The sequence below is a fragment of the Poecile atricapillus genome, chromosome 26, assembly GCF_030490865.1.
Source record: "Poecile atricapillus isolate bPoeAtr1 chromosome 26, bPoeAtr1.hap1, whole genome shotgun sequence".
NCBI classification, from domain to species: Eukaryota; Metazoa; Chordata; class Aves; order Passeriformes; family Paridae; genus Poecile; species Poecile atricapillus.
In genome coordinates, this window is record NC_081274.1 from 2,006,210 (window position 1) to 2,023,099 (window position 16,890).

The window sequence follows — 16,890 nt, forward strand, 5'->3', positions numbered from 1 at the left end:
TTGTTTGTATAACCCAAAGACTGAGGAAAAATAGCTAGAGAACTCCTGCATTTGTAAACTATCTTATCCAGATGAAGACAGCAGTGACCAGAGGTCTGAGGAGGAGGAATTTATTGCATTCCTGGTATCAGAGTATGTAAATCTCAATGCTGCCAAGAAGATTGATCTATTGGGAAGGGGGCAAGAGAAAACTAAACAGAAGAACACCAAAGATCCTAAGAAGAATGTATGAATATGTATGAGAAATTATGGATATGTAGTAGGGTTCTGTTTTTAAGGAACAATCCTTTGTTAGTAAGGTGTGCTCTCTTAGCTGAATGCAGAGACACCCGGCCGTATCTGTATACTTTACTTTATTTTTTCTCCTAATTGTTTTTTTATTAAACTTTTAAATTCTATAAAAATTATGTGAACCTCGTTTTTCACAATTGGGGGCTCTTTGTCCAGGATAAACACCTCGCCTCTGAAGAGCACCGAGGGATCCTGAGTGGGAAAAAGCGCGCACCCTGCTGAGTTCAGCGGACCCCGCTCCGTTTCCCCTGGTGTGAGTCAGCAGTGGCTGCAGGTAAATACCCCGAGGACAAGAAGGAGAAGAAATAAAGCAAAGGAAAGGAAAAAGGCTCCCTAAACCGCGGTATTTGCTCCATAATTCTTGTGCACGAAGACCCAGAGAAGAAAAGGGATTGTAAGTAATCTTTGGGGGAGCGGAAAGCGGGGGGTTGCAAAATATCCCCGGGGTCACTGGGACTGGGTCTCAGGGGAGGGGTGAGCCCCTCGGGAAAGGGAGCCGAGGGTTTTCCTGGCACAATCCACTGGGAAAACGGGATAAAAGCGGGGATCCCCAACACAGTGCTGGATTGAGGGGTACAGCCAAGAGCATCCGGGGTTAACAGTGCTGGATTGAGGGGTACAGCCAAGAGCATCCGGGGTTAACAGTGCTGGATTGAGGGGTACAGCAAAGAAACCTAAAACATCCAAGGCCTTATAATACCCATGGGAAGATATCAGTAACTTGAAAATAAAACGTATTTTATTGTTGTTTAGCTTTGAGTAAAAATGAGTGAGTGAGTAAAATAGACGTGAGTGAACGTGAGTAAATAAATGTGTAATTGTTATTATAAATAGTTGATTTTAGTTTGTTCAGAAGGAAGTGGACTGTATTAGGTTGTTTGTGTTGTGGTGAGGGGTTAAGGACTGGTGTGAGGCTCTCAGAGAGCTCTTTCTAAAGCCAGATGTGCAAGTAGAATGCAGAGTGGTGCTGGGGTTAGTCGCAATTAAAGGGGAATGGGGGGGGGCACCCTGTAGTTATAGCTTTTGTTTTGTTAAGCCCCAAGACAATTTTTTTGTGAGATTGTGAGTAAGCATTTGTGATAGTGAGCTGTTTTGGTTTTTTTTCTGGTTTAAAGTGTAAGATTTCAGGAAGAGCAGAGAAGAGACAAAGAAATAAAAAGAGCGGGTGGAAATGGAGGAAGGAAAATGTTGTTGAATCTATGTTTAATTTTATTTTTTTTGGGGGGGGGGAAAGTTTATTGTGTTGTATGGTATTGTATAATATTGTATTGTTAAGAAAAAGGGTTTTCAGTGCCTGGGAAGAGGTGGGGAAGAAGGTAGTGTTTGGGTTGGTAGAAATAAATTGATTAAAAAAAAAAAAAATAAAAAAGGGGCAGAAAACCAGTAAGTCGGGTTTGGGGAAAAACAAAGGTAAAAAGAAATTGCTAGAAGAAATACCCCAAGATAGCCCTTTGGGAGTTATGTTAGCTAATTGGGATATTACCCCAAGTACAAGGGAAAAGGATAGAGTAAAGATGATTAATTTTTGCATGATTGAATGGGCAAACAAGGAAGTAAGATCTGACCACGTTTGTTGGCCTAGATATGGTTCTTTTGAAACTTGGATTTGTCAGGCCTTAAACGTGTTTGTAAATTCAAAAGAACCGTTTAATGCAGAGGAGAAAGAATATGCAGCATGCTGGATGGGGGACACAAACTCTGAGAGAGTAAAAATTCTAGAAATATCAGAAATCTCAAAGATAAAACAAGAAGAAAAAAAGAAAGAGAAAAGCTGGGACCCTTTAGAAAAGGGTTCCCCCCTCCTCTCCTGCTTGGCCCCCGCCTGCTGCAGATGTCCCGCTGGGGGTCCCGCCTGCCCCGGCTGCAGCCGCGTGGCTCGCACTGGGCACCCCGCCGGCCCTGCCGGGGGTTCCATCTGCCCCAGCCCCGGCTGCTGTGCCCGCACTGGGCACCCCCGCTGTCCCATCCTCAGTCACTTTTCCCGCAGCTGCCCCGGCCATCCCGGCCCCGGTGGCTGTGTCCGTGCCGGCTGCGCTGGGCACCGCTGCTCCTGCCCCAGCAGACACCTGCAGACTGTCCACGCCCCGCTTTGGTTTCTGCCGAGAGACTCCGCTCTCTCGGTGGTTCCGGTACCAGTTCCTGCCTACGGCCCCCCTTGGAGGACTCAGCGGCGGGACGGATCCCTGCCTTCACCATCCCATCAACCTCTGCCATGGACGCAGCGCTCCTAAAGAATTTCTCCCGTAACGGAGAGGTACCATACCAAAATACAAGAAGCTTAGTTCAAAAGAAGGTTTCCCCTGACTCCTCCCCAAAACAATACAGAAAGGCTACTAGTTTATTCCCATTACGAGAAGTCCCAATGGGAGGGGGAAATACGGGATTTGTAAATGCCCCTTTGACTTCCTCAGAAGTCAGAGATTTTACAAAAAGAGCTAAAAGGATTTGAAGTCAAAACTAACCTAGCCTTTCTTGTTTAACTAATTTGAACTCACAGAAAGAGATTAGCTCCTATGTTTACTCTTAAATTTTGTTTGATGTGATGTTTTCACTTTTCCTGTGTTGCTAAGAAATCCCTTTCAGGTACTACTGATAACTAAGGCAGCGAAGCTGCAATCTGGACCAAAGAGTAAAGTTGGATTCACACCAATAAGATCGGACTATAACACCAAAACCGAGTGATACCAAATGGACTCTTGAACAGAGACCGGCGGTAGTGAACTGAAACAATCCAAATGATCCAAGGGATGAGCTAAGAATTACGCCTAACTGGGAAGTAAGAGCAAGCCTGTATCAGTAATTTCAAGTCCTGCCTGGACAAGTTCTGGGACACCTTCGATATCCACCTTGGGGGGGGGGGAAATTCCCACCCCAAACAGGAGGACTGGGGCTGTTTTGGTCGGGAAATCCTCATCTATTTTTGCTTTTGCCTGTGATGTGTATAAAGGAGGGGAGAAAATCACAACTTCCATCAGTGCCACATCATATACCTTGTCTAAATCATCCCAGTATGTGTTGCAGCCTGCAACCTCAGGATCTCGTCCAGGGAAGCAGCAGGATTCTGGGGACCAGCATGAAACACCAACAAGACGGGCTCCCGTTCATGAAACCATTTATTCAGCATGAGAACAAACTCAGATCCAGAACAGAGAGCCCCGAACAGAGGCACAGCAGGGGTTTTTGAGGGACAGAATCGAGGGTTTACACCTTTGAGGGTGGAGTTCAGGGTCAGGGACCACTAGAAACACACCAAGGGAGAACCCCCCAGGGACTCAAACCCAATCAGAACTCCTGGGCCGCCCTTCACAAGGGGTTTGGGGTGGGACAATGTAACTCTTTGTCTCCCTGAGGCCGCTGCAACATCTGCTCCTTTTTTTTTTTTTTTTTTTTTTTTTTCAAATTTTAATTAGGAGCTTAAAATGTTTCCAAACATACACCTTAAAATCTCACCTCTTCCACAGAGCACCCACTTTGCTTTGTGGGACACCAATAGCTCAATAACAAAACACATTAAGCAAACAGAAAAAACAAAATTGAAAACAAACACTTAAATCTCGGACTACGCCGGGCAAATTAAACGGTGATGGTACTTAATGCAAACATAATTTTTTTTTCTTTTGTTCAGTCTCTTCCACTTTAGGATTCTCTGTTAGGAAGGGTGCAGCTCTTAGATCTCCTCTGACGAGGGGCAGAATTCTTCGATCTCCAGCTTCGGCTCCGGCTCCCATGTGGGCGTCGCCCTTTAGATGATCTGGGTGAAACACTGGCTTTCGGAGCTCGGTTACAGTTTCGATTTCCCCAGAGGAGGTGTTGCCCACTATGGAACAGGCACAGCCCCCAGGGGTGGAGCACCGAACAAAGGGATGGGGCCAAGCAGGAGTTACTGGGAGGTTCGGGAAGGGAAGGTTTGGGACCGGAAAAGAAGGAGCGAGGCGGGAAACCAGGGATCCCAGGCAGCGTGGCCGGCGCCATCTTGGGATGGGGGGGGGGTCCGGGATGGACTTTCCCAGACAGGGAACGGGGAATATGGAAAGACAGGGGGTGAAGGAGGACACGGAACGGCGGGCAGACGGCAGCAACCCCGAGCCATCTTAGCTTTTTTCACCCTTTGTCCTGCCCTTAGGAACAGAGGAAAGGGGAAGGTACAGGGAGGTATACACCAAAAAAAAAAAAAAAAAAAAAAAAAAAGGAACTTCACAGAAGACAGAAACAGTCCACCGGAAGATCCATACCGTCCATAATCGTCCATAATGTTAATCGTCCATAATGTTGATATCGTCCATAGTGTTGATATCGTCCATAATACGTCTCGTCCATAATACGTCTCGTTGGGTGATGTTAGGTGCTTGTCCCAGCGTCTGGTCTCAGCTCCCACACCTCCGTAATCCCTTTTCTTTCCCCATGCCCGAGGCACTCTCAACCCAGTCTCCCTGCCAGGTACTCTCGAGTCCTCCTTTCCAAGGCGGGGGTCTCGCCGGCTCTCAAGCCATCAGCCGGGGACTTACGAGGTGTCCATGGAGCCGGGTCCTGCTGTTCTCCTGGTGCTTCACTGGATGCCCGCATTCTCTCACCATTTGTTGCAGCCTGCAACCTCAGGATCTCGTCCAGGGAAGCAGCAGGATTCTGGGGACCAGCATGAAACACCAACGAGACGGGCTCCCGTTCATGAAACCATTTATTCAGCATGAGAACAAACTCAGATCCAGAACAGAGAGCCCCGAACAGAGGCACAGCAGGGGTTTTTGAGGGACAGAATCGAGGGTTTACACCTTTGAGGGTGGAGTTCAGGGTCAGGGACCACTAGAAACACACCAAGGGAGAACCCCCCAGGGACTCAAACCCAATCAGAACTCCTGGGCCGCCCTTCACAAGGGGTTTGGGGTGGGACAATGTAACTCTTTGTCTCCCTGAGGCCGCTGCAACAAGTATGAGACATGCTAGCTGGATTAAATATAAGTACTTAAATTAGAGAAAAATAAGTATTGTAGTTCACAAAGTTAAGCCTCTCATTGCAGAAAGTGCTGTGTACCAAATCTATTAAGAATAACTTAAATGATAACTTTCGCTTTACAGATGGGAGATTACTAGTGCCTGTTGAGTGGGAAATACCTAAGAAACGGTGAGAAACTACTGTTAAAAGGTGTCAAAAAGGATTTACTGAGAAATTAAAAAAGAGGAAGTGCCAAAAGCTATTTGCCTGGAAACTGACAAAAAGGAGTTGATAAGGAAATAGAGGGCAAGACCGGGTTGGCCGCTGTAGTCGCCACCAAGAAGATACAATACACCTGCTATGCGTAGCAACCCCATAGGCATGGGAGGTGGGAATACAAGCCAAACCAGACCTCTGTTACTCCTTTTTTTGCACTCATTTTTTGTCTTTTCTCTTTTGGAATACCAGCAAACACGAGCCATAAATGCTACCGAAAGCTGTATATGCAAAGACATCGAGGTTCCTTTTTTGTCACTCATACCCGTATCAACAGTCACTGTTATAACCCATCCAAACTAGGTCACTGTATGCATAATGGGAAAAAATATTGGGTTACAGAAAATTTGGGAGCAAGTGGTAATAGGTTAGGAAGTGAATGTCCAAAAGGGGAGAGATGGATTTGTTTTACATATGTTATTGAGAGCAAAACCCAAGATTTAGAAAAAGAACAACTGATAAGCAAAAAGGCAAAACCACCACAGCAATCTAATCCTGTGTCAGTTTCACTTCAAGATTTGTATACAAAACTAGAACAACAATTAAGAAAAGAAATAGATATCTCAAGACTGGGAAAAAAACAGTTTGTGGAGTTGGGAGAGAGAATCAGTAAGGAACTTAACATCACTAACTGTTGGGTATGTGGAGGGGCTTTGACATCAGAAGAATGGCCACGGAAAGGCAGCAGCTTAGGTCCAATTGAACTCCTAAAATGGAACCAGACAATTACAAAGAGAGAAAACCGTCCTGAAGGGTGGATTTTAAGCTCAACAGTGATAGGAGAAGAATGTCTCTGGCGCACGGGGAGGAATTTCCTTAATGAAGTAGGAAATACTCCCTGTAAGAGATATAAAGTTAGTAATGGAACTTCCACATGGTGGATCCCAGATGAACCAACTTGGTACTGGGCTCCCAGAAAAACAAAGGAAGGGGATTGCAAATATAATAATGAAACTAAACTGTTTCAATGTAAGAATAAAGGCAAGAATCCTTACTTTAGTATACCTGAAATCTCCAAACTCTGGGACAACTTAAATCAACAGAAAATTGATTTTTGGAAAGCACCAGATGGCTTATTTTGGATATGTGGAAAAAGAGCATACCCAAAACTCCCCCCACGATGGAAAGGGAGTTGTACTTTGGGAATTATACAGCCAGGATTTTTTCTTCTGCCAGGACCAAATGGAGACAAACTAGGAGTGCCAATATATGAGGACCTAAAAAGAAGCAAAAGGGAGGAGATTGGAGGATTTCAAAAATGGGGAGATGAGAAATGGCCTCCTGAGCACATATTGGAAACCTATGGGCCAGCCACCTGGGCACAAGATGGGAGTTGGGGATACCGAACCCCAATTTATACTAAATCGCATCATAAGACTCCAGGCAGTTGTAGAAGTAATAACAAATAAAACTGCTCGGGTAATAGAATTAATATCCACTCAGCAACGTCAAGCCAGAGCTGCAATATATCAGAATAGGTTGGCTTTAGACTATTTGTTAGCTGAAGAAGGAGGTGTTTGTGGGAAATTTAATACATCAGATTGTTGTTTAAAAATAGATGACAATGGGGATGCCATTCTAGATATAGTCAATGATATCAGAAAAACAGCACATGTACCAGTTCAAAAATGGGACCCAATGCTAAAAAGCAGTTGGTGGGATAATCTATTGGAAATAGAATGGTGGAAAAAGTCAGGCTTCTTCCTTTTGTGTCCTACAACTGGCTTGATATTTCTTCCTTGTTTAATCCCCTGCTTTATTCAGCTAATCACCAGAGTAGTTCAGAGTATGCAAGTGATAACAATGCCTATAGATCCAAAATTGACTACATCTAGAGTGGCACAAAAAATTATGGTGTTAAAGAAACAGAACAACATAGAAGATCCTCTTGAAGAAGCAAGATTAATTTGGGAAAAAAACAAGCGAATAATGAAGGCTAAAGGACAAGAAATATTGCTCAAGCCAAATGATTCATTAAAAGAAAAAAGGGGGATATTGTTATAAATACATATCATATTATTGGCTTTTCGCAAGTATTATAATGAATATTATATGTATAAGATTGGAAAATTTAGCTGTAATAATATAGTCTTCTTTATTTCTGTTAATAATGAAACTTAGAAATAGTGGTATAATACATGTATGTTAAGCTATGACATAGCATTAAAACAAAAACTACTTTTGTTTGGGTAACCCAAAGACTGAAAAAGCTAGCTGGAGATCTTTTTTTCTTTTATAAACTATCTTATCCAGATGAAGACAGCAGTGACCAGAACTCTGGGGGGGAGGAATTTATTGCATTTCTGGTATCAGGGAATGTAAATCTCGATGATGCCAAGAAGATTGATCTATTGAGAAGGGGGCAAGAGAAAACTAAACAGAAGAACACCAAAGATCCTAAGAAGAATGTCTGAATATGTATGAGAATTTATGGATATGTAGTAGGATTCTGTTTTTAAGGGACAATCCTTTGGTAGTAAGGGGTGCTCTCTTAGCTGAATGCAGAGACACACGGCCGTATCTGTATACTTTACTTTATTTTTTTCTCCTAATTGTTTTTTTATTAAACTTTTAAATTCTATAAAAATTATGTGAACCTCGTTTTTCACAGGATGTTATACAAAAAGGACATGCAGCAGGCGGATCGGGAAGGATGAACCTTCCAAGCACCTCCGCCAGTGTTGGGCAAAGGGACAGGGACATGCGGCCGGGAAAATCAGGACAAAAACGAGGCCGCGTCCTCCAACAACTGGAGAGAGCGCACGGCAAATGGCCCATGGCCTCTCCCTTTGGGCAGCAATAAAGTCACTTGCACACCACTCCTCTGGCTCCTTGGGCCACACAAACCTCTGGCGCCGGGAATTTTCCCGCCCAGCCCCGGGCACAGCGCAGCCACCTCCGGCCTCCCGACACGAAGCGGGACGAGCCAGCGCTGCTCCGCCACCGCCTCCTGCCGAGGCCCCAGCGGCAAGGAGACCGCGGGCAGCCGCTCCCGCAGCGCCCTCAGCCCAGGGCCAACACGGGCCGGCCACGGCACAAGCCACCCGCCACAGCCCCCTGCCGCCCCCTCCCGGGCCCGCAGCGAGCCCCGAGCCCCCGCAGAACCGAGCGCGGCTCCCACCTGCGATGGCCGGGGCCGCCTCCGAGCTCCGCCGCCGCCTCACCGGGCTCCGGCCGCTGCTGCCGCCGCTGCCGGGCCCGCACAGACGCTCCGGCAATGGCGGCTCTCCTGCCCCACGGCCGCCCTGGGGGCGCCAGCGGGGCCGGGCTTGTCCCCGCTCTGCCCAATCAGCGCGCGCCAGAGCCACGAGTGACGGCAGAAGCAGCCAATCGCAGCCAGCGGCGGGCTCTGCACACGGCACGGACTCGCCTGCCTTGGGCTGAGCTCCGCCATTTCTCGTTAGCCTGGGCTGAGGAGCGGCCCCGGCGCTGGGCCCGGCCCGGGCAGGAGGCCAAGGAAGCGCCGCTGCGCTGAAGCGCCGGGAGCTCGGGGTGCCCGGGAGCTGAGGGCGCTGCGAGCTGGGGGTGAGTCCGGGATGGAGCAGGGCTATGCCGGAGCGAGGCCAAAACTCTGTGACTCTCCTTCCTGTCCCGGGCGGGGAGCAGAACACACAAGGAAAGGCTCGGGGGTCTGGATGAGGGTGGGGACAGTTCAGTCCTTGGTCGCGGGCACAGCACACCTGACTTGGGGAAATTAATTTAATTTATTATCCAACATGTCAGTACAAGAAAACGAGAAGTAAGTAACTCCTACGGAAATCCATCTTCCCCCCAGCTGTTCCTCCTTCCCGGGCTTAACTTTGTGCCCCTCTCCGTCCCCCTCCCCGCCCAGAGGCACAGGGATGGGGGTCACAGTCAGGTCATGTCAGTGCCTCCCCCTGAGGGACAGGAATCCTTGTCCTGCTGCAGCCTGGGGTCCCTGCCAGGGGCCAGAGTCCCTCAGGAGCAGGCTGCTCCAGCGGGGATCGCCAGGGGGATCCCCGAGTCCGGCCAGGAGCCACTTCCATGGCTCTGCAGGGGCTTCCCCCGGGCTCGGGGCCTCTCTCAGGCACCCCCTGCTCCGGCCCGGCCTCATTGCCCCCCTCACCCCCCCATGCAGCGAGTGCCCGGGCAGGGAGATCCACGATTTTCACGGGGCTGAATCTTGGTGTTTCTGAGCTTTATTGGGTGAATGTTGGAGTTTTGTTTTTTTGTGGGGGCAGAATCTTTTTATTTTGGGGTGATATCAAATTTTTGGTGTTTTGGAAGTTTTTGATCTGTCTTTGTTAGCGTTCAGGAACACACATAATCACAGACTGATTATGTGCAGGTGCTTTATTGAAGTGCACAGGAACTAGGGGTATCAGCAACCCAAATCTATCTCCATTGTCTTTGTCCAAAGTGCACATATTTCTACAATTTCCGCTGTGGCAGTAATCAATATAACGACCTTATCAATATTGCTTCATTAATATTGCTTCATTAACATTTTCCATATTGCTTCATGAGACTTAACTCATCCTTGTATGAACATGTCTGAATCTTATCTCTGGGTGGGTATCTTGGAGATCCCAAGTACCAGTTCCCGTTACCGTAAACATTTCAGCTTGCTAGACCATCCCTAATACCAAGCATTCTTGTGGCCTACCTCTACATGATTTTAAGAAACATTTTCAGAAACATTTAACCCTATAGTAACGTATTTCCCCACATTCAATATATTTCACTTTGCTATAATAAGTGCAAGGCTTTCACTCTATACAGTCCTTTTTCTGAGTTTATACTTGATGTTCATCTTTGAATCCACAGTTGTCGTGAGCGTTGTTACACTCTGGAGGACTTGGAGGTGACAAATGCGGATGTGGATCTCTGTCCCGTGTCAGTGCCTTTATTATCTTCTGGTTCCAGGATACTCTTTTCTTTATCTCTCCTTTCAGAACTGCACAGATTAACCAGATTGCTAAGAACACAATTAGTAGGATTATCAGACTCTCAATAATAGATTTGATCCAGGAGCTCACATTCCATCCTAACCCTTCAAAAATTTTATCTGACCAACTTGTGGTGAGACCTTCCCTCTCTTTCTGTGCTTCATGGTCTATTTGTTTTAACTGATTAATGTCGTGTTCTACATCTGCAGTTCCATTTGGGATGTGGATGCAGCAGTGATCAATTTGTCCTTTTAGGTACCCGCATACTCCGTGTTCTTTCAACAATAACATATCTAAAGCCAATCTGTTTTGCAGGGTCATTTTAGTTGTGGCTTGTAATTGTACATTTAGCTCTCTAAATCCCTCTTTGGTAACTCTTGCCAGTCTCTTTCTACCTGACCTGTAAGTTTGTACAACATCTTTCTATTGTTATAATTTGCTATTGGACCAAACAAGGATTCCAGAGCCCACTCAAATTTTACACTGCTGGAGGGTTCCTGCCATCTTTCTTTATCTTCAATTTTGTTTTCCTGAACTTCTCGTCTCATCCTTATTTGCAGAAGTTCATGTTCTCCCTTGAATGGGGACGTTTTCCAAATTGGGCATAAGGTGGGGAGGCCTAAAGTAATCTCTTTTACTTTTTCACCTACAGGCAAATGTGTTGTCCAGGTGCCATCGCTTGCTGCCCATCCAAATTGGCCTGGACTCGAATTGTACTTGTGCTCCATATTACTTTTTGGATCACTTGTCCTATCTTGTCATTTATTTCACCTTGTTTATGTTTGATTCCTCTGCAGGCACATCCAATTTGCAGAGCTACCACTAGTGTTGGCATTTGTTTTATTTCTTCATCATTAGAAGTACAGTCCTAAGTTTTGTTCCATACCCACCAATTCACTTTGTCTGCCTCCATTCTACTACTGGTTGCAGTGTTCCATACCCCTGGATCTGTTTCATTTTCAGAGCCTTCCCACTTAATGCACCAAGGGCTGTCTGCCATAGATTGGAATTTCTGAAGCACACTCATTGACCATGCACTGTCCCAAGCTTCAGCCCGATCTTTTCCTTCCTGTCCTTCACACTTCCACTTCGATACTGGAATCTTTTCTTTAATGACCTTTGCTATCTTTTCATAACACCATCCATAATTCCCTAATCCCCCATCCCAGCCTAGTTTTGGTTCATACTTTCCTCCGTTTTCATGACAATCCCATCTAGATGAATACTTTGGCTTCACAGCATTTTCAAACACTGTCTTATTTGGGTACTCGTAATCTATTTGCAGTACACAGCTCACATTTTCATTTTTATTCTTTTGTATTTCAGGAAATTTTGATGTTATAATTCCCCAATTTATTTGGTCTCCTGCTGCCTTTGGTATTGGCAGACAGGCAGTTATTTTGCTGGTGTTTTGCATGTTGGCAAAATCTTGAATTAATGCAATCATCCCATTTTCTGCCTGAATAGTATTAGAGACTTTTATCACTTGTGTTTCTGGCTGCACCCCCACATCCCTCTTCATTCTAAAATGAAGAGTTGTCAGCTGATCCTTTTGCATTTCACATCCCAAGGTAACATTGATTCCAGCTGATGGCACTAAAGGCCATAAAATAATCCCCATTACAGTCACCAGCAACCTAGACATTTGAAACAATCAAACCCGCTTTATCTGCAGCTTTGTTGGCCCTACAGTTTGTGCAGTCCACAGTGCAGGGGAAACCTTCTTCACTCTGGTGTAATGTATGCAGGGATCCAGTCCAGCTCCTTTGACTGCTGTCAAGGTAGTTAACAGTACCTGATAGGGTCCATTCCACCTTTCTTTTAATGGTTCTTCCTTCCAGCTTTTAACGTACACTTCATCTCCCGGGGGGATGTCATGAACTGGATTCTCAAGAGTCAGCGGCCTGTTCCACACAAGGGTGCTCCGAAGTCGAGCTTGAGCTTTTCCAAGAGACAGAACATAATTCTACACCTCTTGCTTCCCTGTAACATGTACATTTGGATTAGGTTCAGGGGATTCATATGGTTTCCCATCCAATATCTCATAAGGACTGACTGACATCCCGCTTCTAGGCTTTATCCAAATCCTCAGCAGTGCTATTGGTAAAGGTTGTGGCTGCTGCAATTTAGCCTCTTGGCATATTTTTCTGATTTGCCTCTTCAATGTCTGATTCATCCTCTCTACCTGTCCACTGGATTGGGGTCTCCATGGTGTATGGAGATCCCAAGCTATTCCCAGTAACCTACTCACCTCCCTCACTACTGTGGCTGTGAAATGTGGGCCCCTATCTGATGATATTCCTAGAGGCACCCCAAATCTTGGAATGATTTCTTGCAGTAACCACTTGACTGTCTCCTTAGCTTGATTTGTGCTACAGGGTAGAGCTTCTGGCCATCCTGAAAATGTGTCAAGCCCTACCAATAGATATTTGAATCCTCGTGTTCTTGGTAATTCTACAAAATCTATTTGCCAATAATCTCCTGGTTCTACTCCTACCCAAATTTTCCCTAATTGTGCCTGTTGTCTAGCCACTGGATTGTTCTTTAAGCAAATTTCACATTTTGACATTACTGATTTTGCCATTGTTGACATCTGTACTGAAATTAAATTTTGTTTTAACAATTTCACCAATGCCTCTGCACTCCAATGACATTTGTTATGTTTAATTTGTAGAACTTCTCTCATTATCGAGGGGGTACCACTACTTGTCCCTGTGTAGTCACATACCACCCTTCTGAATTCTTCTGTGCATTCAGTGAGCGTTACAATTTCTCGTCTTTTATTGAACATTTTGGTTCTGGGTGTAAATTGAATTGAGATACATTAGTCTTTAAAGGTATCAATGCTATTGCAGTTTGTACTTCTCGAGCAGCTTGTCGGGCTGTCCAGTCTGCTTTCCAATTTCCCTCATGAATTTTGGAGTTTCCTGATTGGTAATCTTTACAGTGCATGATTGTTACTTGCTCAGGCTTTTGTACTGCTTTTATTAATTGCAGGACTGCATCTTCATGTTTAATGTGTGTACCTTGAGGAGACAGCAGTCCTCTTTCTTTCCCCAGTGCCCTGTGTACATGCACCACTCCAAAAGCATGTTTTGAATCAGTCCAGATATTTACTTTGTTCCCTTCACTCATCTCTAATGCCCTGGTTAAAGCAAACAGTTCTGCTCATTGGGCAGATGTGTTTGCTGGTAAGGAACAAAGCTGGATTCAAAAGGTTAGCTGTCTTTAGTGTGACATCATCCTGCTTGGTTAGGATTACCTGGAATTTCATCATCCTGCTTGGAGATAGCCAATGGCCCCCCTTTTGTTCTAAAACAGTGGTCACCATGTGTGGCACATAGACATCTGTGTGTCTACCCATCGTGAGTTTCCTGGCTTCTTGGATCAGCATCACAGTGGCTGCAACTGCCCACAGGCATGAAGGCCATCCGGCACTCACGTTGTCAAGTTGTTTGGAAAAGCAGCCTACCAGCCTTTTCCAGCTTCCCAAATGTTGGGTCAGCACTCCCAGTGCTGGCTGTGATCTTTCATGCACAAACAGCTGAAAATCTTTGGATAGATCAGGCAATCCTAACACCGGAGCTGTTGTCAATGCCTCCTTCAGTCTGAGGAAGGTCTCCTTCTGTGGTCTGCCCCAGGTAAGTGGTTGTGTCTTCTGGGCTTCATACAGGGGTTTTGCAATTAGTCCATAGTCCATGATCCACAGGCAGCACCGCTCTGTCATCCCAAGGAAAACTCACAGCTCACGCAGGTTCTGGGGTTCTGGAATGGCACAAATGGCTTGAATACGATTAGTACCCAGCTTACATTGCCCTTGTGAGATTTCACACCCCAGGTAAATCACAGTCTGCCAGGCAATTTGTGCCTTTTCTTTAGACACTTTATATCCTCCCATTCCCAGCGATTTAAATTTTCAATTGTTACCTTTATGCAGTTTGTTTAGATGTTAAACACATCTCTGCTGAGTGGTGGAAAAGAAAGATTAAAATTCCTTTCCCCAAGGCAAAGACAAACCTAGTGTGACCAGATAAATAAGATTTGAAGCCATTTTAAAGTTGGTCTATTTTGGCAGCAGCTAATCCCAGGCAGGGCAGAGTGTGAGTGGAATTGAGAGGCAGAGTGGAATTGTCCCGGTGCCTTCCCCAGCAGCTGTGGCGAGGGCAGGCACAGAAAGGGCTGAAGCTGCAAGAGTGAGAGCAAGGATTGTCCCGCAGTGGCTGGAGATGGCAAAGGAGGGTGGCCAGGCCGAGGATTTGAGCAGAGGATCTGTGGGCAGGCCCAGGGGCTTCCCCCGCTGGGGAGCCCTGGCTGCTGCTGCGTTGCCTTCAGTGCAGGCTCAGGGGTGGCCTGTTTAATATTCCCTTCCAATTCAGATTTCTGAGTCTGGAAGAGCCATGGCTGGGGCATCAATCATTTTATTTTTTTCATTTTGTTAAGTTTTGTTCTCTTTCTTATGTCCACTCCATAACATTGAGGCTATCTGGGGCTAAGAAAGTCACACAATGCTCAGGCTAGAACAAAGAATCTTCAGTCCAGCTTCTGCAGTTCCTTAGTTATCCTACGAATTGTTCCAACTCCATTTTTGTCCTGGGAAACATTATTTCTGAGATTGCCTGGACCCTCTCTGAATCAATACACCACAGTCCCTCAGTCAAAAAATGTCCCAAATATTTAACCATTTTCTCTACCATTTGCTCTTCCTTTTTTTCCAGGTACTCAAAGCTGCTTTTTTGCCTGAGAATGAAGCCATTTCACAGAGGCTTCCTCTATCTCTTGTCCTTGTTTTTCTGACTGGATCAAGTCATCCACATCCTGCATTAAGCCAGTCCCTGGGGGTGAGGTCAATTCCTTTGATATTTCCTGCAAGGCTTGCCCCAATCAGGCCGGTGCTTCCGTGCATCCCTGCAGAAGGACCGTCCATGTCTTGAGCATTTTCCCTTCTACCTCTTGTTGCCAGCCCAAGGCAGAATTCTGTTTGCATCCTGTGGAAGTGGGCAGATCCCCAGAAAGCATCTTTTGCATCAAGTTGTGAATGGCAGCAGTGTGAGGAGGGCACCTGGTTGAGGATGGTGTAAGGATCTGAGAGTGTGGGGTGCCTCGGTTTCATCATCTCATTTCTTCTTGGGTCCTGCAGCATTGTGTGGATTCCATTGGATTTCTTGTTTGGCAGGATAGGAGCATTCTAGGGAGCCATTCCTGGCTCCCCAAGCCATGCCTTGAGCAGGACTCCCAGACAGGCTGTGAGCCCTTCCTTCCCTCCCTTGGAACAGGGGATTGCTTTTCGACACCTCTTGTCCTGGTTGCTTCAGGGAAATTTGGAGAGGCTCCATATCTAATTTTGCCAATTTCCCTGGGGCTGCCAACACTTGTGGGTTCACTTCAGCCGTGGCTCTGCCAGACATTTGACACAGAGAACCAGCCTCTGTATCACCTTTTGCTTTGTTAATTTGCATACCCAATTTAGCCATCGAATCCCTTCCCAGTATATTACAATCACAATTGTGAGCAAATAAAAATTCCTGCATTTCAAACCCATCCCCCACATTGATTAATAGTGGCTGAATAAAACACTCCCACTCATCTTTCCCACTTAGTTCCTTAATTATTAAAATATTCCCTAACACCTTTAGGTGTAAGATTGTGAGTGGATGGAGAGGCCCCTGTGTCCATCAGGAAAGGTCTCCTCTGGATCCAGAGCCACCCTGGATGTTCCCAAGGGCTGCAGTGTGGTGGGTCCCTGGTGGAATGGGAGCTGTGAGAGCGCTAAGAATCCGTGTCCATCAAGGGCTGGACTTGCTGGTGCTGAGGGTGCTCCTGTCTGTGCTTGCAGTGTCCTTGTGCCCTGCAGCTGGAAGGCTGATTCCTTGCCAGGGGCTGTTTGGGTGGGCTGTCCCCTGGCCAGGAGGGCAATGCCTGTGCCAGGTGCTTGTGGCCGAGGGTGTCCCCTGGGTGCTGGGACCCCCTTGGGCCCTGGGCTTGATCCCTCAGGGGCTGTAGGAAGTGTGCCATGGCCTTTGCCTTCAGCTTGGCCTTTTGCTCATCCCTTGCTGCATTCAGCTGCTGAGCCTTTGTGAGCAAGTGCTGCAGGGGCTTCTTGTGGCCCTGCTGCAGCCCCCCTCAGTGCCTGTGGGTGCTCATCGTGTGGCAGCTGCTGAGCTTTCTGCAAAATCCTTCCTTTCTCCAGGGACCCAGCACAAAATGCTTAAAAGATCATCTGGATCCTGTCAGATCTAATCCCCATTTCTGAGCTGTTCCTTCCTGGTGCTGGCTGTGCTGAGGCTCCCCTCCCCAGCCCGTATCCCAGAGCCGGTCCCTGTCCTGCCGCAGTGTCCAAAGGCGGCCCCCCCGGCGGGCAGGGCCGGCAGCTCCACGGGGCCGGGCAGCGGCCGGGGCGTCCCGCAGCCTCCTGGGGGCCGGGGGCCACTGCCGGCCCTGCCCGGGGGGTGCTGGGGTCAGGCAGCGCCCGGCGCTGAGCCCCGG

The 16,890-nt window shown here is 46.8% G+C and overlaps 1 protein-coding gene and 1 pseudogene across 1 annotated transcript in view; both read left to right on the top strand.

Annotated features, from left to right (window-relative positions):
- Positions 1-16,890, top strand: part of LOC131588529 (zinc finger protein 850-like) — a 78,077-nt gene that overhangs the window by 58,597 nt on the left and 2,590 nt on the right. The window lies entirely within an intron of this gene.
- LOC131588506 (zinc finger protein 850-like) overlaps positions 8,796-16,890 on the top strand; it is a 398,523-nt pseudogene continuing 390,428 nt past the window's right edge.